The sequence below is a fragment of the Macrobrachium nipponense genome, chromosome 6 (assembly GCF_015104395.2).
Source record: "Macrobrachium nipponense isolate FS-2020 chromosome 6, ASM1510439v2, whole genome shotgun sequence".
NCBI classification, from domain to species: Eukaryota; Metazoa; Arthropoda; class Malacostraca; order Decapoda; family Palaemonidae; genus Macrobrachium; species Macrobrachium nipponense.
The window spans coordinates 99,656,120-99,681,561 of record NC_061108.1 but is presented as its reverse complement, the minus strand read 5'-3'; the positions used below and the strand labels follow the sequence as shown (position 1 = coordinate 99,681,561).

Genomic DNA, 25,442 nt, shown 5'->3' with positions numbered 1-25,442 from the left:
ACCTTCCTTCTGAAGCATTTTAATTTGAAAATAAAGTTCACGGAAGCGTTCTATTTAGTACACTTCACATCAAGAAAATAATAATATCACAAAAGAACATTAATTTACTTGTAATCAGCCAGTCTCCAATAAAAAAAGATGAGAATCTTTAGTTTTCTTCAAAGAAAGAAAACTACTATTCAGTCGGTGGTACTGTCTGCAGATGAAAGCAGCAAAATTACTAAATGAGCTCAACTGTCGGTGACACGCAGCGGCAGCGCTTTTGGTTTCGTTTTCGTCTACTGTGCAGTGGCCAGTGAGCATTCTACAGCCATCTCTTTCTCTCCCATGCTTCATAAGCTGTTGACCAGATTCTAAGTAAGTACAGTAATCAAACAGTTCATACCGCTTGCAAATCGTCAGCTGAAAATACGTAAATTATACTGGTTTACATACGTTTCAGGCCAACTGTCGGTTTAAACTGTTGCATCCTGACTGTTCAGTGTTCAGGCCTGTCACTTCGCCATTTGCTTTTCTTTAACTAGGTAGTGGCCTAGTGGGTGTCGAAAAGCATATAGCCCTCAAATTCATTCATGACGTTCATGAGAGGTCAGCTTTGTTTACCAACATATAACATATTCTGACCCGCAAGGTCGCAACCTGGGATCAATGTGAAATTAGATATGATCATCTTGGAAAATATAGTCCCTTTAGCAGTTAAGGAAGAAATTCCCGACGAGCCACTATACTTTTTTTTTTTTTTTTATCTGTCCATCCGCCTGTGGTGTTTTCGCATGGTAACACTGAGTCCCGGTCCATAAATAGTTACGCCATGTGTAAGTTTTAGGTAAATAAAAGGATATCTTGGTGTACATTTGCAACTGAAAAGTGCTTTAATAATTTACTGTATGCGAATTACACCGTTAATATTCGAAATAGGATATTATTTAAAGCCCTGGACGCTGTGTTACCATGCACAAACACCAAAGGCGGGGGGACAGATGAAAAAAAACAGAGTATAGGTATATACTATAGTTTAACCGCAATTTTCACCCATTATCATATAATGATAAACCTTTCTCCTGAGGCAAGGTCCTTCAGATACTATATTTTGGAGGATGAGACGTCAAGCCAAGCGGTGATTATTTAGCTAGATTAGGCTAATCAGATTTGTGCCAACACAGGATTCCTGGGACAATCCGCTAAAAAGGAAATCTTATGAGGTATATGATATTTCATGGGAAAAGTAAAAAACTGAAAGATAGCACATGCAGCACAGCTGTGCCAAGCTGTTCCGTTGTTAACATGATATTGTTGTTGTATATAATGATTTGATCTGCCTTTTTAATAAGAATTTATTAAGACGCAATTCTATTGTACAATTCCATTATTTATAATCTGTGACAGGTGGAAAAACAGTTCATTATTGGCTGGTCATTCAGCAGAGTGCCAGCTTTTATTAGATAACTTCGTCCGAGCTTTATACCTAATTTTGTTATGGTAACCAATATGGGTAATTATATATATATATATATATATATATATATATATATATATATATATATATATGTATATATATATATATAGTATATATATATATATATATATATATATATATATATATAATACATATATATACATATATATACATATATATATATATATATATATATATATATATACTATATATATATATATATATATATATATATATATATATATATATATATATATATATATATATATATATATATATATTTACGTATGGGCATGGCCTTTAGGACCCAAATACGTAAATGGAAAATATTAGAGGAAAAAATGCAGAATATCTTGATTCTAACTTACCTTAAAAAGATTGATTTGGTCATGTTTACTCTAGAGAAGGTTGCCATTAAAAACCAGCTGATTAATCTACATTACATTTATTTACAAGACAGTTGAAAGGCAAAGCAACTGAGCCGAACATGGATCACTCTTATTTCTCACAAGGGGAGAGCTGGCTAAAATCAGATTAACGTAAATGCTGGTTTTCAAAATTACTCTTATTTATCTTGCGTTAAGGCAGCACTTGCGAGTGGGGAGACTTGGACACGTGACTCGTGCATAGATCTGGAAGAGTTCCCAGATTAGACACAGCATAAAATAAAGATTTCTTGCTCAAGTTACAGTTATTCAATTTTATCTAACACACTGGGGAAAGGAACTCAAGTGTTTAAATGAGATATTCCATGAAAACTCTGTTTGTCTGAGACGAACACAAAAGGTGGCTTGTGGCCACGAGGCAAAGAAAGGAACAAAGGGATATCATTTGAGAATTAGGAGTACGAATTTGAAATTGTGGAGTAGTTACTTGACTCGGAGGGAAAGAACTGGCAATATGACTGTATCACAAGACGTACCTGGAAGCCTTATGTAAGTGGACCTTTGTAGAAATTGGCGTTGGCTTTGTCTGAGGTCTGGGGTGCCTTTGGTAGGCCTTATTTGAAGGCTGGCTGGGACATCTGTCCTAGGTCACGGCCTGGAGAGGACTGAGAACGAATGAAGGTGCGAAGCTTGGGGGTTGGGGTCAGCTTATCCCCCCTTTCTCCTGGTCATCCTAGGAAAACAGAGCATACCGCCAGCGGGAAGGTCACAGGACAAAAGCTCTTAAGAGTAGCCTAAGAAGTACCTGGCTAGCTACACACTTCCTTTTGGGATACGTCCCTAAGGCTTACAGAAGTCTTTATTTCCCCTTCCAGCAACTAACGGCTGGCGCTGGACATGCCTAGTCTGGCCTGAGTTTGTGTTTCCCGCCTAAAATTAGCTGATTTAAGGGAAAAATGGCTGCTCTTTTAGAACTAAATAAAATCAATGCTACTGTGAAGACAAGGCAATCAATATCTGTAATATATATATATATATATATATATATATATATATATATATATGTGTGTGTGTGTATATATATTTATAATATATTATTTATATATATATTCTATATATATATTAGATATATAGATAATATATAGATATATCTATATATATAATTATTATATTATTTCTATATATATATATTATGTCATATATATACATATATATTACACATATAGATATCTAGATAGATATATATAAATTATATATATATATATATATATATAATATATATATCTAGATATATATATATAACATATAGATTATATACATATAGAGATATACATTATAGATATACACTATAGATTAATTACATATAATATATATATCTCATATATATTACTATATATATATATATATTATATATATATAGCATCGAGCTACAAATGTCCTTTAATATCTAATTCACTCTACCTCGGAATTAATATATTTTCATATATGCTTAATCGAAGGGGAATTTTGTTAGGCGATAATAGAATATATATGTTATATAATATATTATATATATATATATATATATATATATATATATATTTACTTGTTTACTTTAATGCATAGCTCTCCACAGGGATGATTCCCCTCTGGCTGGCCCTTGTACGTTTTCAAAGTAAGTTGCATCTTATATTTTATAATTGTATTTTAGTGTTTTCTTGTCAGTATCATAGCTCCTAAGAATGGGAGAGTCTTTAGTTCTTTTATTAATTTGCTTCCCTCTTTTGATCTTTATTTGGGGCGGTATTTTGTCGTATTATCTTGGTGCGCAATGTTTAAATACTCTCTCACCTGACGTGCAATTTGTTCTAGGTTCAAATAGCCTATATGCTTCATGTGCATGTTTGATCACAATATTCATTTGAGGTCTAAAGAAGCTTAAGCAGTTTCTCAGATATGTTGGTTCACCACATTTTAATGTGAAAGGATGGCATTCTGCCAAATGTCCGTCCTTCCTCTGTACATAGTTTTTATACCATATGCTAAAATGTAGAGCATTTCACGGCCTATCCGCCGATATATATCATGTAAAAATGTACTTTCTGCACGAAGATATATGTATATTTTCAGCTGCGAAGAAACACAATCGCAGCGGGGGCTCCTACCCTTTCTGTATGTGCAGGCATGATGGACACTATGTTTCCGTCCGCACTGCAGCCTCATATACAGCCGTGTCTGTTTAATAAAGTCAGAGCTTTCTCTTTGTCTGATTCCAGTCCTCACAACTGGTGAGCTCCTGGATTAGGATGGTAGCAGCTCAGACCACCTGCCCCAGAAAACCTTTAACGGACCCATTCGGTGCTCAGTCTAGGTTCTCTGGTACTCCTGTTCGCGGTTGACCACTACACCATAGCGGACTCAAAACGGCATGTCCTCTACACGAGTGTTTTGGTGTTTATCTCACGGTTTGGCCCGCTATTTGCGACACCTGTCGACCTTAAGATTGAGTTGGCAGACATGGAGAACTCAGCTGAAAACTGGGAGCTGTCCATCTCCATTCCTTCTGGTTTTTTGACGCCCTGACCCGCGGCACGATCCATGCTCTCCCCAGGTGGTCCCCCTGATCGACGTCCTTGCACATCATCACCGCACTGGCAGAGCCCCACTCCGCCAAACTGCCGCCCTTCTCCAGACAGAACGTCGCAGAGATCCAGTTCCGGCTCCACAGGATCACCAGGGAAGGAACCAAGGCGGACCTCATTGCTGCTGCCTTCCCAGGGGACGTGTTCAACCGTCTTGCCCCTGGATGGCCAGCCAGCCTGGATCGCTGCCCTACGAAGGCCTTAAGACCCAGTTCATCCAGGCCTCCCTCCCACGGACCCGAGGCTAGCCTGGCACAAGCTCCAGGACCTGGTTTTGCTGCCGGAGGTAGACACCCAAGGACACAGGAAGGAGGTAAGCCTTTTTAGACAGCTCTTCCTCCGCCAACTCGTGCCCCAGGTCTGCAGCTAGATCCCCGACGCAGAAGACCTGGACATGGAGAGCCTGGTGGAGCTGTTCACCGCCACCCAGGCTGCAAAAATCTCCATCCCACCGTCGGCCAACAGCCTGCAGCAGGAGGAACCTGAGGAGGCAGTGATCAGCGCAGCCTTCCAGAGAAGGAGAACCTCGCAACCCTGCCAGGACAACGGGAAGTCAAATATTGAGGGCACCACCCCTGACCTGAGGCGGACAATCTGGCCCGTGCGGTCAAAGTCCTGCTCTGTAAAGTGACTGCTACAGAGAACTGAATGGCTGCTAGCATGGAACCCTTCTCTCCGCAGTGCAACTACCCATCTCCTCTGAAGCTCCTTTTCATTTGGAAATCTACAATACATATTTAGATAAATAGATTAGTAACAATACATGTACAAAAATCACATAGATCAGCAGAACTTTAGTTGCACTGACCTTGAAAGTGTGGAACTTAAACTTTAACATGATAGACAGATAGAGCTGAGCAGAAAATATTCTAAAACCGCTCTGTATAATTGCTTGTATTACTGCTACAACAAATATAAAGAAACAGAGACCCTAGCAGATGGACAGACTACATTCTGGCGATTAAAATGATGTATGACAACCCTAGTTTTCTATCAGAACAGGAAAGATAACCCGGGATAAACCATAACTACTTTTGCAACATTCAGTTACATTGCAGAGATAGGGCTGTTGCTGCTGTTCCCGACAAAAAATGAGATTGTGTACATACTACAATAAACTTACTTATGAAATGTGATGCCCTGCTCTTGGCTACGTAAATTTCGTATGTTGTTACAGCCAAATGCAGCACAATATTGAGGCATTTTAGAAAAAAACCATGTCTGAAACCACCTGTTTACGATTACTGCGCCAAGATGGCAGACCTGATGACGTATGTCCATCCGGCCGATGCGGCATCTAGGCTTTTATATCTGTGGTGCCAGATACCTCCTGACGTTGATCGACTGGTCCACCAGGTGGCCAGAAGCCATGCCGATGTCAGAAGCCACTGCAGACGCCTGCGCCGAAGCCCTTCTATCCAGCTAGATCAGCTGCTTCAAAGTGCCAGACGACATCATGACAGACCAGTGAACCACCTTCACCTCAGAACTCTGGACCTTCCTGGCACGTCTAATGGGGGACCAAGCACGACCATGGCCTACAACCCTGCAGCCAACGGCATGGTGGAAAGGACCCACCACTCCCTCAAGGCATCCCTTATGGCGTGCTGCACAGGCCCCGACTGGAAGGTACAGCTACTGTGGGTCCTCCTCAGCCTCTGCACCGCCACAAGAGCCAACGGCGACCTGTCGCCAGCAGAAAAGGTTTACGGCGAGACCCTGACAGTGCCAAGTGAATTCTTCCCTGCCGACAGCGACAACCCCAACATCCCACTGGCAAGACTCCGGGCAGCCGCCCAGAAATCCGTTCCTTGCCAAGAGACCTACACCGACAGGAGGAAGCAGATCCAACCATAGGCCCTGGACTCCTGCAAGCACATCTTCATACGGAACGATGCCACCTGCCCATCCCTAATGACACGCTACCAAGGACCGCACCGCGTCATCCGTCGAGAGGAGGTTTTCCTCATCTCGATTGGTGGTTGCGAGGACTGAGTCTAGATAAATAGGCTGAACCCTGCTGTCATTCCTGATGAAGACAACCCCGCAGAAGGCCCTTGCCGGACACCGCCTCGGAACACAGCCTCGCTGGAATTCGACAGCGCCTCCAGACGTCGTCGAGGCCGCCCAAGGAAAGCAGTCAAACCCCCCAGGCCCACCACCAGGGGCAGCATCCTGCTTTCCGACTCACCGGACAATGAGGACCCGGAAGACGTCCCCCGATGGATGGAATCTCGAACCCGCGGACTCCTCCAGCCCCCCACAAGATTCTGCTGACCATCAGCCAACGATTATTACTTAATCATTGTCTTGCAGGGGATTGTTTGTAAGGACGGCATTTCGCCAATTGTCCGTCCTTCCTCTGTACATACTTTTTATACCATATACTTGAATGTAGAGTATTTCATGGCCTATCTGCGGATATATTTATCATGTAAAAATGTACTCTCTGCGCGAAGATATATGCATAATTTCAGCTGCGAAGAAATGCAATCGCAGCGGGGGCTCCGTCCCTTTTTGTATGTGTGCGTGACGGACACTACGTTTCTGTCTGCACTGCTACCTCATATACAGCCGTCTCTGATCAATAAAGTTAGTTAGAGCTTTCTCTTTGTCTGATTCCAGTCCTCACAAGTGCTATAAAGACGTAAAAAGTATTTTGCATTCTAGTCTTGCTTTTACAGGGAGCCAATGTAGCTCAATTAGTGCTAGGGTTATTGTGTCATGGTAACTTAATCCTTTTATTAATCTGGCAATTCTGTTTTGTATTCCTTGCAGTTTTCCTTGTAGGTAGTTAGGGAGACCATAGTATATGCCACAGGGTCTAATTGACTCTTGTTTTAATCAAAAGGAGAGAAATCACTAAATTTAAGTCCACCTACCTTGGCAGTTCCTGGACTGGCAAATCTGCATCTAAATTAAGTTATTAAATTCTAGGCTAAAAGCAACCTAAGACAAAAATAGTGTCTTTATTTCCCCAAAAGAACCAACATGAAAATCAAGGAAAATGAATGTGAAAATGCCATAACTATGAAACGCAATTATTCCTCTAATAATCATCTTGACCAAAAAACACGATGCCTCTATTCTCATTGTTAAAACTCCTCAATATTTTCCCAAAAACAATTGTCAATTAGAGAATTCATTTTCTATGGTGACAAAGCACCTCAGTGGCGTGGTCGGTTTGGTCTTATCCTGCCACTTTGGTGGCCGTGAGTTCAATTCTTGGGCATTCCATTGAGGGGTCAGAGAAATTCATTCTCGACATGGTTCGGAAGTCACGTAAAGCCATTGATTCCGTTGCTGAATAACCACTGGTTCCATGCAATATAAAAACACCATATACAAACAAACAAACCGAATCCATCTTTTTCGATGGGTCTACCAATGCCCCCTTTGGCTATTCTTGCTCATAGATCACTACAAATGTCTCGCCTGTAATTCCCCATTTGCTTCTGACACTAGGGATTATGTTGCTCATCCATGCGCCCTGATGGACGTACAGACCTACGCATGCAATGTTCTGGAACCTTCCATGAACTTTCCCTGTTTGATGCACGGACTATTGTGCACACAACTGCATTTTTCTGACGTCATGAACTTATGACTTCCGACCAACCAGGTCAACTTGCGCACCTGCATTCTTGCTGATGTGATTTGACAATATTATGCTTGCGTATGCTTTGTTTCGTTTCAATGGTTTTAAGCTTTTTCATGATACTCGCAACTGTGTTGTTGCACATTCCAATCTGCGTGCGACACTGTCTGCCTGCACCCTAATGTTTTAATTACTACCATTTCTAGTGCCTTTAAGTAGGTAGTTAGGGAGACAGTAGTATATAATGTTGCAGTAGTCAAGCCTCGAATGTATTTGGTTACAAATTGCAGTTTTTTAGAGTATCTTCGTTTAAATATTTCTAATAAATGCAATATTTCTAATAGTTACAGGTTTTTACTATTTGCATTATATGGTTTATCATCGACAATTTATTATCGATATATACTCCTAAGTTCCTCACTGCTGCCACAATGTTAATGGATGACGAGCCAATAGTTATTCTTTTGAAGTGTTCATATTTTCGTAGTTCACTATCAGATCCAAATAGGATACACTCAGTTTTGTCTTCATTGAGTTTTAGTGGTCTTCACTGACATCCATATTTTTGATATCTTTCATTATTGCATCAATTTTACTAATGGCACCTTCTACCGTTTCGAGAGCAAAATAGAACTGAATATCATCAACATATAGTTTATACTTAACTTTTTGAGTACACCATCTTCAATACCTACTGCTCTCAGGTCTTCAAGCAACAAATAGGGGTCAACTGTGTCAAATGCTGCACTTAAAGCGAGCATAACCAGGAAGCCAGCCACATTTTCTACATACCATATTTTTTATATAATTTGTAACTGCGCATAATGTTGAGTGATCTTTTCTGTATGCTGACTGATCATCAGGTATAAAGTTGAGTTGTTTCAAGTGTTTCCATGTTTGTTCGTGAATTACCGTTTCTCTAAGTTTTTGTAAGTACGATAGGTTTGGTATTGGCATATAAAAGGTAAGATTTTCTTTATTACCTTTTCCTATGTAAGCCGGCTTTATACAAGCAGACTTTTCACTGTTTGGGAAGGATGCCTTTGCTAAACTCATTCGGACAATATCAAAATATAGCTCCTGCAACTAATTGAAGTTTTTGCATCTTTTAAGTCACTTATGGGAAACTGATTATTTTTACATTTTTTTTTTTTTTTTTTTTTTTCTCCAAAGTCACTCATGTTCAGTTCAAACTTACAAAATTTGCTGTTTCTCATTATGATCACTTGGGAATCAGAAGGGGTCTCCTTTTCTAAACTATGACAGATTCTTTCATTTTTTTTTCAAAGTTTAGTTCACAAAGTTATCAGCCAGGCTCTTGTGGTCATTGGTTACATCAGGTAGATCTTTTTCTTTTTTGAGGCCTAAATTATCGCGAATTTTTTTTAAGGATTTTTCTCTTCACTAAACATTTTATTGTAATATATTTTTTTGGCTTTTATAATCAAGTCGTTGTACTGATTTCTGGCTGTTTTATACAGTGACCAATTTTCATTACTTCTTTATTCGTTCGATCTTTAATTACTTCTTTATTCGTTCGATCTTTGTCATAGATCATCCAATTTTCTTTTCTTTTTCCTAGCTTCACAGAGGTCTCTCTCGCGTTTCTTCACAAAAAAGACGGGTTTTTCGCCCTTGGAGATTATACCTCTTATTGTAAGCAATGTCTTAATAGTGTCTCCACGTAATACCCGGCGTGTAAACCGGAGAGTGTTGTGTAATTGCAGATATTCTAATATTCTTTCTGCTCCATCAGCGCCTTAGAAATCTTTCAAATCACAGCTACTCGAGGCCTATTGGTCCTGGGAAATGGGTAAAAGAATGCAGTGTATGTGTTAGTGCTTGACCCATCCCTTACCACAAAAATGTCATCCGACCAACCTCCAACCATTGCGCAAGTGACCCTGGCACCTACCAGTGCCTGTGCCCCACATGCAAGTTCCGTACTCACGAACAATTGTCTTTACTTTATACAATACCAATCGTACCATTCCGACGTCGAGTCCACTACACAATCTGTCAGTGATGCCTTCTCCGATGAGGAAATCAACGTTGCATATACATATACGAAATGGTGGCGCCTCAGCGGCGTGGTTGGTATGGTATTAGCGTCCCACCTCGGTGGTCGCGGGTTCGATTCTCGGCCATTCCGTTGAGGAGTTAGAGATGTTTATTTCTGGTGATAGAAGTTCACTCTCGACGTTGTTCGGAAGTCACGTAAAGCCGTTGGTCCCGTTGCTGAATAACCACTGGTTCCATGCAACGTAAAAGCACCATACTAACAATAACATATACGAAATGCAAAGATCTGATACCAGAGAACATTCTCAAGGAGCGATCCGTGAAGAACTTGTCCTCTTGCAAGAAAATATCATATATCACTAAGTGGCTAAGGACCTGCTCGGTGGAAATCTACGCCGATGACCCTTACAATCTGCCTCCAAAGGGGCCTGCTGACCTGAGCCTACCTGCGGTGTACCACACAGCAGAAAATGCCTTCCAAACAGCAAAATCTCTCTCAGAAATAATTGGAAAAACTCGGAAAAAATCGAGGAAACAAATGATAAATTATCAAGAATCTGGGACGTGATCAAAGGACTACAGAAATCCCTAGACAGTCTTAAAACAGTGGGAACAAATAATCTTACACGGATCTGGGATGCGATCAAAGGAGTGCAGGGATCGATAGACAATTGCACAGATAGCCACCAGACTCCAATGAATGCGGCATCCAGTTTTTCCTCGCCTCCCAGCAACACAGAAGTGCTCCCATCACCTATAGACCGTTCTAAGGGGACTGTTGGTCTCCCATCCTCTTCTCCCTCCCCAGTGCCTTCGGTGGAAGATAGATCTCCGGTGATTATTACCAGTCCTCATAATCCTCCCCACCCTATCTCTCCCCCCCAACCCCCCACCGTGGATGCAGATGAGAGTGACCATGAGGGGTCTGGCGGCTGGCAGATGCAAACAAGCAGAAAGAAGAGGAACCTCTCATTTAGTCACTGGACCGGAGCCCAACATTTGTGTATCACCTCGCCCGACACCTGAGAAGAGATGTCACATAGTAATTCACAATCTGCACTCGTCGGTGACGCTAGATGCCATAGTGGAGAGAGTCAAGTTTCTCACTGGCTCTGACCCACTCATCTCTCACGAACTCCCATGCAGAAGTATACATAAAGTGGCTTACAGGATTATCTGCCTATTTCAACACCTCGACGTTCTTAAAGGCGAGAATTTTGGTCCTAATATATTAGTTTCAAAATATAACCTAATCCGGGACCAACCACCCCTAGGGTACTTACTGACACTCCAACCAGGGTAATTTCCACCCCAAGTGCTAGCCAACTGCCCACAGCGAGTGACTGCCCACTCCCCCTGGCTAACCCCCCATCCACCCAAATGATCAGCGCATTCATCTCCCATCTTCGTGAGTAGCCATGGATACATTAAACATAATCTCTTGGAATATTTTTGGCCTCAAGAGGAACATTCCTCTCCTACACATGTTCTGCAAAAACTTCAAAGGCATCATTGCACTGCAAGAAACGCTCCTCTGGCCACATGACCTTGCCATCTGCGATTCAATTCATGAAGACTTCAGAACCTTCTCGACTTCATTGATGGAAGTTACAGATCAAATCATAGCCGGTCGCCCGAAAGGGGGCCTTTCTTTCCTGTGGCACAAATCGTTAGACAATATGATAAAGGTGAGGACCTACAGGAGTGACAGATTGTTGGGGCTTCAAGTGACAGTAGGGAACTCTAAAATCCTAATAATTAATGTTTATATGCCATGGGAAAATAACAATAATTTTGATCATTACTGCATGATCCTAGGGGAGTTACACAGTATTATTCATGATTCTCCAGCTGATCATATTTGTATAATCGGGGACCTTAATTCTCACCCCACAAAACAATTTTATAATGAACTTACTCGCTTCTGTCAAAATCATGCTCTCCAAATTAGCGATGTAATGCTCCTCCCTCCCTCCCTCCTATTCATATGTACATAATAGAGAGGACGCTATTACAACCTCCTGGCTGGACCACTGCATCACATCTCCACAACTTCATGATTCTATTATGACCTGCAATATTTGCTATGATCTTGCAACGGGCTACGATCACATCCCATTACAGTGTCATTCAGTACCCCATCCCTCCCTACTGTGAACTCCCTAACTGACCGACCACCAGTGGTAAACTGGGATTTTAAAAACCAACAGAAAACCAGATACTTTAGGGCGGCCACGGAAAACAGGTTGCGATCAATAGTTCAACCGGCAGACGCCTTACTTTGTACTAACACAAATTGTAGGAATGACCACCACAGGAGGGATCTGAATGAATTCTATTCGAACATAATCTCCGCTATGCTTGCTTTGGACAGGACTGCCTATAGATTTCGTCAAGGTTATTCTCGTAATATACCTGGATGGAATGACTTGGTTAAAGATCTGTATACATACTCACGAGAAATGTTTTTACTGTGGAGGCAAAATGGTAGCTCGAGGGAAGGGCACACTGCATTACTAATGAGACAGGCGAGAGTGCAGTTTAAATTTGCTCTTAAGAACTGCACGTTAAATGAAAAACAACTAAGAGCCGATGCAATGTCTAGAAACTTAGAATCTGGTGATTACCCTCGTCTTTGGAAAGATATCCAGTCCTTAAATCCCAAAACTAAAAAGCTATCACAGAGAGTAGGGGAAGCAGTCGGAGACGAAGCTATCGCAAGTATGTGGGGCGATCACTTCAACAATATCCTGAATTGCATAAATAATCAACATTCAATTTCATTTTGCAGACCGTATTACGCCAGGTAACATCACCGATGCCATGAACAGCCTACCTAATAATAAATCACCCGGCTGTGATGGTCTTCCTACAGAGGCTTTCAAATTCTGCCATCCGATAATTTACATTTTGCTAGCTGCCCTATTCAGTGCGTGCATAATTCACCGGTTTCTTCCAGACTCCCTGCTCTTAGTTCACTTGATACTATTAATCAAAAACAAGCCAAAGGATGCAGCTGACCCTGGCAACTACCGGCCAATTGCAATCAACGATCGCATCGAAGATACTTGAGTCGGTTCTTCTAGTGAGGCTTCTCCCCTTTCTACACACCACTGACAATCAGTTCAGGTTTAAAGCAAACCATTCAACCGACACCTGCATCTACATACTGAAAGAATTGCTAGACTACTACCTATCATCAGCCTCTCCTGTTTTCCTTTGTTTTGTAGATGTGAGAAAAGCATTTGACAGTGTAAACTACCTGAAGCTCTTCCTTAAGCTGCATAAAAGGGGCACACCCCTATATCTAATTGGCATTTTACATTGCTGGTTCTCCACACAGCAATTCTGTGTCAAATGGGGTAACGTATTATCGTACACCTTCGGCTCCCTAAACGGGCTTCGGCAAGGGGGCATTCTCTCTCCATACCTGTTTAATACGTACACTGATGCCTTGAATGTCAAACTGAACTCACTCCCAATCGGATGCACTGTCAATGAAACAACTATAAACAACCTCTGTTACGCCGACGATATGGTTCTGATTTCCCCACCAGTGCAAGGTCTCCAACGACTCATCGACACTTGCCGCCAATATGCAGAGGAATTTGATATAATCTACAACGAAACAAAGACCCAGTGCATGTCGCTGCTCCCGAGATCGCTTAAGCATATTGCAGAACCACAAATTTTCCTCGAAAACCATTGGCTGGAATTTGTGCACGAATTTCCGTATTTGGGTCACATTATCACCGACGACCTAAAAGATACGGCAGACATTGAACAGAGGCGTCGTAAATTATGTGCAACTGGCTACATGATTGCAAGGAGGTTTGCCTCCTGTCACCGAGACGTGAAACTGCTGCTCTTCCGCTCGTACAGCTACAGTATCTATGGGTGTTCCCTCTGGACGAACTATACCCGAGAGGCCATGAGACGCATCCTGTTGTGCACAATGACATTCTGAGACGCCTCACAAACACTCCCTGCTACCACTCCGCCCTCACATGTTCATAGAAAACCGCCTGGACAATTTAAAAATCATTGTTAGGCGAACAATGTCCAGTCTGGTAACCCGAGTGAGAAACAGTAGCAACTCGCTCATACAAAGCATCCTAAGGAGTGAAGCAAGATCTAAAATCTAAATTGTGGGAAAGATGGGAAAATGAGGCCTTTGTCCCCTAAAGGACTTAATCTCTTTATTGGCAAGATGTCATCTGCAGATTTTGTCATTATTATATTTATTGCTGATATTTTAATTTTTCATTATTACTGATTACTATCAAGTTAAAGTTTTTTTTACATTCAGTTTTCGTATTTAGCCGTCTGGACGTGACTACTGTAACCATAGATATAAAAGCCTAGATGCCGCATCGGGCGCTAGCTGAATAGGCTGGCGCACGTCATCAGGCCCGCCATCTTGGGGCGGTAATTCAAACAATGCAGCAGGCTGCAGTATATGACGTTTTTTCGCCACTATTCGCTTAATATTGCACGGATTTTCTTGTCTGATGGCTCGTTACAAAGCTTACATAATTCCCTACAAGGATCTAATAAAATAGTTTTTCCTTATTGTTTGAAAGTTAACTTACAATGACTTTGTTTTAGCAGGTAGGGGGAAGGGGGCTAGTTGTACACAAATGTTAATATTTACCTATAACTATTGCTGTAAACAATAATTTGAAATGCTGTGATAAGACAGCCTACGAAAAAAAATGGTTAAAACAATATTGTTTAAGGGCCATTAGGTCAATAGGGTAAAATGTTGGACACTAATTTGATGTTTCTAGATTTCTTTCACTGCATTATAGCTATGTAATATTAGTGTTAATCTGGTCCTTGTAATAAGAACTAAATGGCCAAGCAAGGCACATAATGAGTTTTTGTTGATGTTTTGATATAGCCTGCTGATTTCATATCAATGCATATAGATTATCATTACAATGTAGTATCATTAAACTGTTGGAAACAGCAATGAAAAAAAAACTTGTTTAAATTGCTGGGAATATTTATAAATAAATGCACAGATGTACAATAAATGTTAATATACATTCAATGTAAGAACAAATATCATGAAAATAAATCATTGTGCAATACATTTTGAGAGTTGTTACTTCAAAGTATAGGCTTAATGACCCATAAGGCCACCACAGCTTTAAATTTATACATGTGTGACCAAACCAATGAACAGTTAGCTGAAAAAAAATTAGACTGGCCTTATGATTGTGGTCTAGGCTGAAAGGCTCGGTGGGGGAGGGGGGGGGGGACGGTTACTATGACCGGGTATACAGGGTTGCTCGTCAGGATTGGCTCATTTTGGCAATTTTGGTCTATAGAAGTATAGAGATGGCCAAGGCCCTTATCCCAAATAAGGTATGATATAATTTGGGTCCTTGACAACACAGGTCTAGAGATGAGCTATATTGAACTGTTAATGCTTGCCATAATGATATATCTTAGTCTGAGCAAATTAAAGGTAGTTTTGTGAAAAATTTAAGTTCTATATAATTATTTCACCATATAAAATTAGGTCTAGAGATAGGTCACTTTTGCCACTAGACGAGGTCTCTTGATACCCGCTAAATTTTCCAAAGCCAGGTCTAGAGGTCAGAATTCACTGAGGAGCATCCCGTTCCAAAAAAATGGAAGAACCCCCACCCCACCCAGGCTCAAAGGAGCAGGCAGAGATGCAAAGGCTAGATAACACAGAAATCCTAGTTATTCTAGGGCCTACTGTAGTTTATTTTAGGCTCAACCCTACAGTTTTATGACTTAAACTTGTAGGCCTGTGCCAAAAATTATATTGGGGGATTTTTTAACAGAGCACTTCGAGAGACAAAGATTTTACTTAAGTTGCACAGATCCATAGCTGTAGGCCTACTTTAGTCATCTGTCTTATCACAGCATTTCAAATTATTGTTTACAGCAATAGTTATGGGTAAATATTAACATTTGTGTACAACTAGCCCCCTCCTTCCCCCTACCTGCTAAAACAAAGTCATTGCAAGTTAACTTTCAAACAATAAGGAACAACTTTATTTTATTAGATCCTTGTAGGGAATTATGTAAGCTTTGTAACGAGCCATCAGACAAGAAAATCAGTGCAACATTAAGCGAATAGTGGCGGAAAAAGGTCATATACTGCAGCCTGCTGCATTGTTTGAATTACCGCGCCAAGATGGCGGACTTGTTGACGTATGTCCGGCCGGCCGATGCGGCATCTAGGCTTTTATATCTATGACTGTAATCACCTAAGGTCTTTGGTTGAAATTCAAGTTATATAATCTGTGCACTAGCGGGTTATAACTCAATGCATTTTTTTCTCACCAATATTATTACTGTTATTACCAGTATTATGTATACTATATTTTATGCTGCCTCTGCTATTTTGTGGATAAGTGCCGATTATTCATTATTTTTTATCATGTCTCATGTATCTAGATTGTGTATGTTACTGTCTGTATTTTGTATATTCCATGTATATGTCTCTGAGCTGAAATAAAGGATATTATTATTATTATTATAATTCACTGTTGAACCATTTGGCCTTTTCTTTAACTATTATTTGCGTTTTCACTTCTGGACATTTATCATTGTAGTTTGATGCAAATATACTTTTGTTGTAGTGTGTAAAACAGCTTACCATGTCTAATCAAGGTATTCGTCAAAATACATTTGTACTCCTGGCTTGTTTCTCTTATTTTCTTTGTGCTCTCAACAATAAATTTTCAGCTTTAAAGTTTTTTTTTTTCTGTAAGTGTTAATTTTTTCGTTGCATAGCCTTTCATATATTAATTCTAAATGGAACTAGTTTTTGTGTTGGGGATATAGGCATTTAGGCTCAACTTGTATGTCACTCGCAATTTCATTTTTTTGTTTTGTATCACTAGGAAGTTCCTCGTTGGACGAGTGATGTTCGCGCTCGGCTACAAATCCGGTAGTCCGAAGTTCGATTCTCGGCTCGGCCAACGCGGAATCAGAGGAATTTATTTCTGGTGATAGAAATTCATTTCTCGATGTAATGTGGTTCGGATCCCACAATAAGCTGTAGGTCCCTTTGCTTAGGTGACCAATTGGTTCCTAGCCTCGTAAAAAATATCTAATCCTTCGGGCTAGCTCTAGGAGAGCTGTTAATCTGCTCAGTGGTCTGGTAAAACTAAAGCCCCGTCCACACGGTCGAACTTTGCCCGACAGACTTTTTTCGATGTGACGTCAGAAGCGGAGAAACAGCGGATAAGGTTCTGATTTTTCCCGTTTCTGACGTCACATCGAGCAAAGTTCGGCCGCGTGGACGGGGCTTAAGATATACTTAACTTTGTATCACTAGGTCGTTGGTATAGTAACCAATAATGATGTCAGTTTCTTCACAACATTTACAATGTCGTGGCTTTCAAGTAATTATAAATTCTTTTACATAATTGTCTTCATTAGCTTATAAGTGCAGGATGAAGTCACCACAAATCATTGTATTTTTGTTATGTGTAATTTTATTGATGATATATTTGAATGTATTCAATACATTTTGGTTGATTATAATTCCTACGTATACTTTTTTGATAAAGATTCCCACTTCACTACCTTTTTTGTTTTCTCTCGGTACATGGTAAAAGTTGTATGACCCTGACGTCATTTCGTTTATTTTAGAATAGCCACTTACATTATTGCTTAGCCAAGTCAACGTTAGCATGCATATATCTAGATTGTGATCATTTAGAAGATTTTTAATAGGGTTGGTTTTTATTTCCCACTGACTGCATAGATTATTATTTTTCGCCCTTGATACTTGTTCTTTATATACTTTGCACTTATTACCATCATATGTTTGATGATCAGTATCATTGTAGCCTCTCTTTTCACAATTATTACAGGTTAAGGTGGTGCTAGTACATTCATATGATGTATGATTTTTGCTGCATTCAGGGCAAATTGGTCATTTCCACAATTTGTTGCACTATGACCAAATTCCTGACATTTATAACATTTATAGGCCATAAAACAGTCATGTACACTGCAGTGGCTATACAGAGTATACAACTTATCACCTTTAGTATGGACAGCCTTTTTGTATTCGTGGTGCGCCTTTGATGATACAGTTCTTATATTTGTCATCTTTCACTCCCACTTCTTTTACAATTTTCAAGTCGTCGTCTTCAGAAATGAGAGTTTCTATCCATGGCCATTTCTTTTTAATATTAATGACATTGTAATCTTTGTCCACCTTAACATTTACTACTTTTATTTTGCATTGAATTTCATCTATGTTGGTCATGACGCTGGTAGTTCTTCGAGCCGAATCCTTAATCAGCTCTGCTAATACCTCTGTGTTTGTTTTTATTTCTTCAAGTTCATCTTCAATGAGTTTCATGTTTGTTCAGGCCCCTTGCAATTGTTACTCTCAGTTCCCGAACATCCGTAGTGGAACCATCTACTTACATTTCACAGCAAGTTCCTTCAGCAACTTCTTCAGAGCAATGGCCACAAGTTGCCGACTTGCTCTCAATTTGAGTTGACTCTTCCCCCAGTGTTTTCTATTGTTTCATCTTTATATGCTTTTCTGATAATTTCTTGATAAAGTTTATATGTTATTCTAAGCTTTCCCGTTCTTGTTCTAAATTCTACAATATTTTATTTGCTAGGCTTGCACTTTACACAGAGCACTTCTCAAATACATCCTACTCGCACGACAGCCACTTTCATATAATCACACACATACACACACACGCACACACATATATATAAAGTGATGCCACGGAGGAAAATGAAAAGACGAGAATTGCTGAGATCTTTCGGTCTACACGACCCTTTACTTGAGGCACAACTGATCATAACAGAGCAAAAACATAGTACAAGTAAATCCAAACTGACATTCCAGGATTAGCATAAGGTCCAATTCATGAACTCTAAAGAAACGAAAAAAAACGCCCGTGGGCAAGATTAGAGATTTTAAAGCAGCCACCCACACGTGATCAGCAGATGATGTAGTCAGAAAACAATACATTTTGAAAAACAAGGAGGCATATACGACTTGGTAAAATCCCGAAAATTAGATTCAGGATTTAGGCACGGTGCCTCGTCAAGGCAATTTTATTCGAAAAAAACAATGCATTTTGCATTAGTAACATGAAATTTACAAAAATGTTCCAACAATGAGTGAGAAACGAAAATAGGATATAAATATAGCGAGCATGAGATAGAGAGAAATATATAATAACTATAAACATGTAGGACTAATTAATTGGTAGTTAATTTTTTTATTTTAAGGTCCTTCATAAATATTTTACAAATATATGGGTTCAAATGGTATAATCCCAGACTAAGATTTAGGTTGTTTTTATTAATGATTTGTATAATTGCTGATTCCAGTAAATTTCTTGGAACATAATTATTAGGCCTAGCAATTACAGAGCTCTCGCTCCAATTTATACAATGAGATTTATCGCTCAGATGGATAAATAGTGCATTTGAAGTCTGGGCTGTTCTAACTGAATACATAGGCTGCTTAATACGTACACATAAATTTTTACTTGACCGACCGACGTAAAAAGACAGGCAATCCTTACAAGGAATTTTGTAAATGATGTTATTTGTTACGGGACTATTCTTAATTAGCATATCTTGATTGGTATTATAAGAGAACACAACATTAACATTAAACGATTTAAATATTGATTTTATGGTTTCAAATCCACGAAAGTAAGGCAAGCTAAGTACATTTTTAAGGGTTTCTTTTTCATTACTTGCAACACTATAAAACTTTTTGTGAGCTTTTTGATAACATATATCAATTATATGAGGTGGGTAGCAGAGATAATTTCCTATCTTTTTTATGTATTCTATTTCTTGGTTAAGATATTGTGGACTCGTAATCCGCAAAGCACCTAAGAACATGGAAGAAAAAATTGAAATTTTAATATTAAGATGGTGGCCAGAATAAAATGTACATATGTTAAATTTGTGGGTCTCCTATAAATACTGAATTTACATTGGAAAGATTCTCTATGTAATAATACATCTAGGAAAGGGATGACATTATTTTTTTCAATTTCAACCGTGAATTTTATGGATGGCACTAAATTAATCAATTTAGACAATAAATCATTTACATTGATACCAACAGGTAAGACTGCTAAGATGTCATCTACATATCTGAACCATTTTAAGGGGACAAGTGTGATATTCGGGAGGTGTTGTCTTTCAAAGAATTCCATATAAAAGTTTGAAAGGAGAGGTGATAAGGGGTTACCCATGGCCATACCAAATATTTATTGGTAATAATCTCCATTAAAAATATATCTGCAATCACAAATACACAACTTAATCAATGAAATTATGTGACTAACGGACATGGATAATTCACGTAATACAAGTTCATTACTTAAATATTCTAGCACAGAGTCAATAGGGACTTTTGTAAACAAGGAACATACATCAAAACTGACGAAGATATCACAAAGTTATTTAATTTTTCCACAAGATCAAGAGAATTCCGGATGTGTGAATTAGATACAGTTCCAAGTAGTGGGGATGACAATGTAATATATTTAGATAGTTTATAAGCAATTGATCCTACAGTATTAGTAATTGGCCGCATAGGTTTGTTTTCCTTATGGGTTTTAACGAGGCCATATAAATTAGATAATGAAGGACACTTTGCAGTTAATTTACACAACAGTTCTTTTTTATCTTTTAAGAATTTGTTTCATAGTGATATTAAAGTTATTTATTACTTGGTCCAACGGATTTTTTTTTGTTTTTTGTAAGTTGTTTAATCTTCTAATAAAGTATGCATGCGTGACCTACCACAAAATGATTTAAACATAATCAAAGGCATGACATATAGTGCTATATGTATGCTTATCATGAAAATAATTTCCCCTCTCGCTACAGAAAGAGTTTAAAAGAATTGAAGAATGATACTAGCTTACACATTACAAGGCCGATAAATCCAGTAGTTTAGAAGTTCTGGACAAAATTGATTACATAGCACGCATGCATACTTAATTAGAAGATGAAACAACTTACAAAAAACTCACAAAAATTCCGTTGGACCAAGTAATAAAAAACTTTAATATCACTATGAAACTACTAATTAATTAGTCCCACATGTTTATAGTTATTCTCTCTCTCTCTCTCTCTCTCTCTCTCTCTCTCTCTCTCTCTCTCTCTCTCTCTCATGCTCGCTATATTTATATCCTATTTTCGTTTCTCTCTCATCGTTGGAACATTTTTGTAAAGTTCATGTTATTAACCCTTAAATGCTGAAGCGGTAAAAATCAAAACCTCTCCTGAATGCCGGGGCCGGTTTGGAGTGAGCGCAAAAGCGGAAATTTTTTTTTTTCCAAAAATCACAGCGCGCTTAGTTTTGAAGATTAAAAGTTCAATTTTGGCTCCTTTTTTTGTCATTGCCTGAAGTTTAGTATGCAACCATCAGAAATGATGAAAATTATCATTATCATATATAAATAATGCGATATATGATAGCGCAAAAACGAAATTTCATATATAATTGTATTCAAATCGCGCTGTGCGCAAAACGGTTAAAGGTAACAAGTTACTTTTTTTTCGTTGTAATGTAAACTAAATTGCAATCTTTTTGGTATATAACACATTGTAAAACGATAAAAGCAACACAGAGAAAATATTATCACAAAATGATGCATGAATTCGTAACGCACGGAGGTAAAAAAATATATTTTTTTTAAATTCACCATAAATCTAAATATTGTTATAGAGACTTCGAATTTGTTTCAAGATGAAGTTAAATGATGGAATATTACGATACTGTAACAGTTTTAGCTTACAATTGCAGTTTTCGACCATTTCGGACGAGATAAAGTTGACCAAATGTCGAAATGTTTTATAATTTTTTTTTTATATGCAATTATTTCGGAAATTAGAAAAGCTACAACCTTCAAATATTTTTCCTTTTATTCTACATAAAATTGCACACATTTTCATATATAAAACTCTATGAAATGCTTAATATGAAACGGAGCAAATTTTCCGAGAATGCTATGTGCGCAATTCGGAGATTTATGGCGGAGAATCCGCGCACGGAGGGAAGGAAAGTTTTTTTCATAAATTTACCATAAATCGAAATATTGTGCTAGAGACTTCCAATTTGTTGCAAAATGAAGCAAAAATGATTGAATATTACTAAAATATAAGAGTTTTAGCTTACAATTGCATTTTTCGACCATTTCGGTAGAGTCAAAGTTGACCGAACATGGTTTTTTTTCTATTTATCGTAATTTATATGCAAATATTTCGAAAATGAGAAAAGCTACAACCTTCAATTATTTTTCGTTGTATTGTGCATGAAATTGCGCACATTTTCACATATAAAACTTTATGTAACGGCTAATTTAAAATGGTGCAAACATTACCACAATCACACGTATGATTTTTTCGGAAGAGTTACCGCGCGGACGTAAGGAAAATGTTATTTTTTTCATAAATTCACCATAAATCGAAATATTGTGCTAGAGACTTCCAATTTGTTACAAAGTGAAGGTAAATGATTGAATATTACTAAAATATAAGAGTTTTAGCTTACAATTGCGTTTTTCGACCATTTCGATAGAGTCAAAGTTGACCAAGGTTGAAAATTTGTCACATCCTTTTTTATATGAAAATATTTCAAAACTGATAAAAGCTACAACCATGGGTTGTTTTTAGTTGTATTGTGCATGAAATTGCGCACATTTCCATATATAAAACTTTATGTAACGGCTATTTTTAAAATGGTGCAAACATTACCACAATCGCATGTATGATTTTTTTCGGAAGAGTTACCGCGCGGACGTAAGGAAAAAGTTCTTTCATAAATTCACCATAAATCGAAATATTGTGCTAGAGACTTTCAATTTGTTGCAAAATTAAGGTAAATAGTTGAATATTACTACAATATAAGCGTTTTTGCTTACAATTGGGTTTTTCGACCATTTCGGTAGAGTCAAAGTTGACCGAAGGTTGAAATTTTGGCACTTATCGTTATTTATATGGAAATATTTCAAAACTGATAAAAGCTACAATCATGAGTATTTTTTTGTTGTATTTTAAATGAAATTGCGCACATTTTCATATATAATACTTCATGTAACGGATAATTTAAAACGGTGCAAAAATTATGTCAGTGACGAAATAATTTTTGAGATGTGTCACTGATACTTTTTAGTGCGATAAGAAAGAAATTCGCGCTTGCGCGCCTGCGTAACGATTGTAAACAAAACAACGCCTTGATCCGTGAACTCCCAGCATCCCCCAAGGCGCGTGATTCAAAAGTTTTTGGCTGGTAGGCCTATAAGTATTTTTCCGCGAATTTTTAAAAAAACTTTTTTGAGTCGACATATGGTACGTCCATTCGGCATACGGGGGACATTTGGACTCGACGTTTAATACGTCCATTCGGCATTTAAGGGTTAATACAAAATGTATTGTTTTTTTTCTAATATAATTGCCTTGACAAGTGTCATGGTAATTGCTTCATAGCAAAGAATTACGAGTTAAAAGGAAAGGAAAACGCATCTTCGAGAAGTTCTGCAGCAAGGAGGCATTCGCGCATGTGTTGGAGGTGCCTGTTCTCATGATGGTTCTGGAATCATTGGGCGTGTTGGGGAACGCAACAGGCGCTGAAGTGTCGTGAGAAACGCCGCGATTTCTGATGCAATACTTTGTTTAGATTCTTCCAAATTGTTCCCGTCGTCTTGGGAGTCTGTGACGTTCGCCGTAGGCCCCGCCCCCAGGTCACCGTACAAATACGACTGACGAAGTAAGAGAGACCAGAGAGTGAGAGAGATCATCAGCTAGTCACAGAAGAGATCATCAGTAAGAGCCACAGATCAGATTATCAGTGAATGATCAGCAGCAGAGATCATCAGAGAAGAGATAAGAGAAGAAGGAAGAAGGATCAGAGAGGAAAAGTCGCTCGAGAGAGTTTGGTCAAATTCTGGTCAAGTTGTCGTCAGGAGTGGACGACCGAGTTATTTCGACGTTGAGCAAGACTTCAGAGAAGAAATGTTCTGCGAGAGGTTTTGAGAAGTTCCTGCCCATCGAGTATCAAGAATAGACATTATTTTCTGCAATACGGAGTCAAGAAGTCGTCTGCATTTGCAGTTCTCCTTTTGTGAAACCATTGCTTTGAGTCGCAAAACTGGCCGGCAAGTACTTTCATTACCCCACCGTTTCCCCAGTTCACTCATTGTAAGATTTTGCCTTTTTTATGTAAATAGGAGATACCATTCTGCATTTATCTTTGTTAGTAAGCTTGTAAATAAACCTTTGTTGTGTTAGTGTTTCTTTCTATATTCGTATCCCCAGTTTCAACTGTTGGTGTTGAATTCTTTTTGTTTATTATTATAACGAACTTGGAGTGGACCTCTCTCTCGGTCCATAACAACAAGGCACCGTGCCTAAATCCTGAATCTAATTTTTGGGATTTTACTTAGTCGTATATGCCTCCTTGTTTTTCAAAATGTATTGTTTTCTGACTAAATCATCTGCTGACCACGTGTGGATGGCTGCTTTAAATTCTTGCCCATGGGCATTTTTTCGTTTGTTTAGAGTGAATTGGACCTTATGCTAGTCCTGTAATGTCAGTTTGGATACTAAGCCTACTTGTACTATGTTTTTGCTCTGTTATGATCAGTTGTGCCGCAAGTAAAGGGTCGTGTAGACCGAAAGATCTCAGCAATTCTCGTCTTTTCTTTTACCATCCATAGTGCACAAATCGATCAGCAAATGAGAAGACAACAAGACCACGGATTTCCAGGTACTATGAGGGTAATTTCTAGTGCAGTCAGTGAATTTTTTTTTTTTTTTCTGTACTTCGTTTTATTCTTCAAAGGTGACTTCCCCCCCATTTTTGGCTCGGCTTCTCACTCCCCAATTTTGGTTCAATGCTGTGATTAATTCCTCTTGTGATGCTAGTAATGGTATTAAACATCCCCTAGTTAATCCAGCAACATAGTATTCCTTTCAGTATAAGCTCCCTGTCATTCTGTGCCCCCTGTGAGTGAGCTTTGACATGAAATACTAAGAGCAAGTAAGGTGTAACATTTTCCTATGTGTCCATCGACTTAGTACTGATGCTAGAATGCAATCTCTGCAGACAAATATCCTACCTGGTTGTGAGAGGAATTTGGGAATCCTTGGATACGACACTTGCATTTAAATAACCCGCTTTGCGCAAATTTATTGTGTATCTGGGTCATTTCCCAGCAATGTGTTTCTGGTGGACCTACAATCAACCACCTTCCATTAATTCCTGGACCTGCATGTAATTTAAATATAAATATAGTTCATTTAAGCTAAAGTCCAGAGTTTTATGCAACATCCTCCCTTCAGTAATATGGGCCTTC

At 38.9% G+C, this 25,442-nt stretch overlaps 1 long non-coding RNA gene across 1 annotated transcript in view; it reads left to right on the top strand.

Moving 5' to 3' along the window:
• The first annotated feature begins 235 nt into the window (after nucleotides 1–235).
• Nucleotides 236–25,442, top strand: part of LOC135216697 (uncharacterized) — a 73,382-nt gene continuing 48,175 nt past the window's right edge. Inside the window, exon 1 of the long non-coding RNA XR_010314890.1 lies at nucleotides 236–357. This is a non-coding gene — a long non-coding RNA (uncharacterized LOC135216697). The remainder of the gene's footprint in view (nucleotides 358–25,442) is intronic.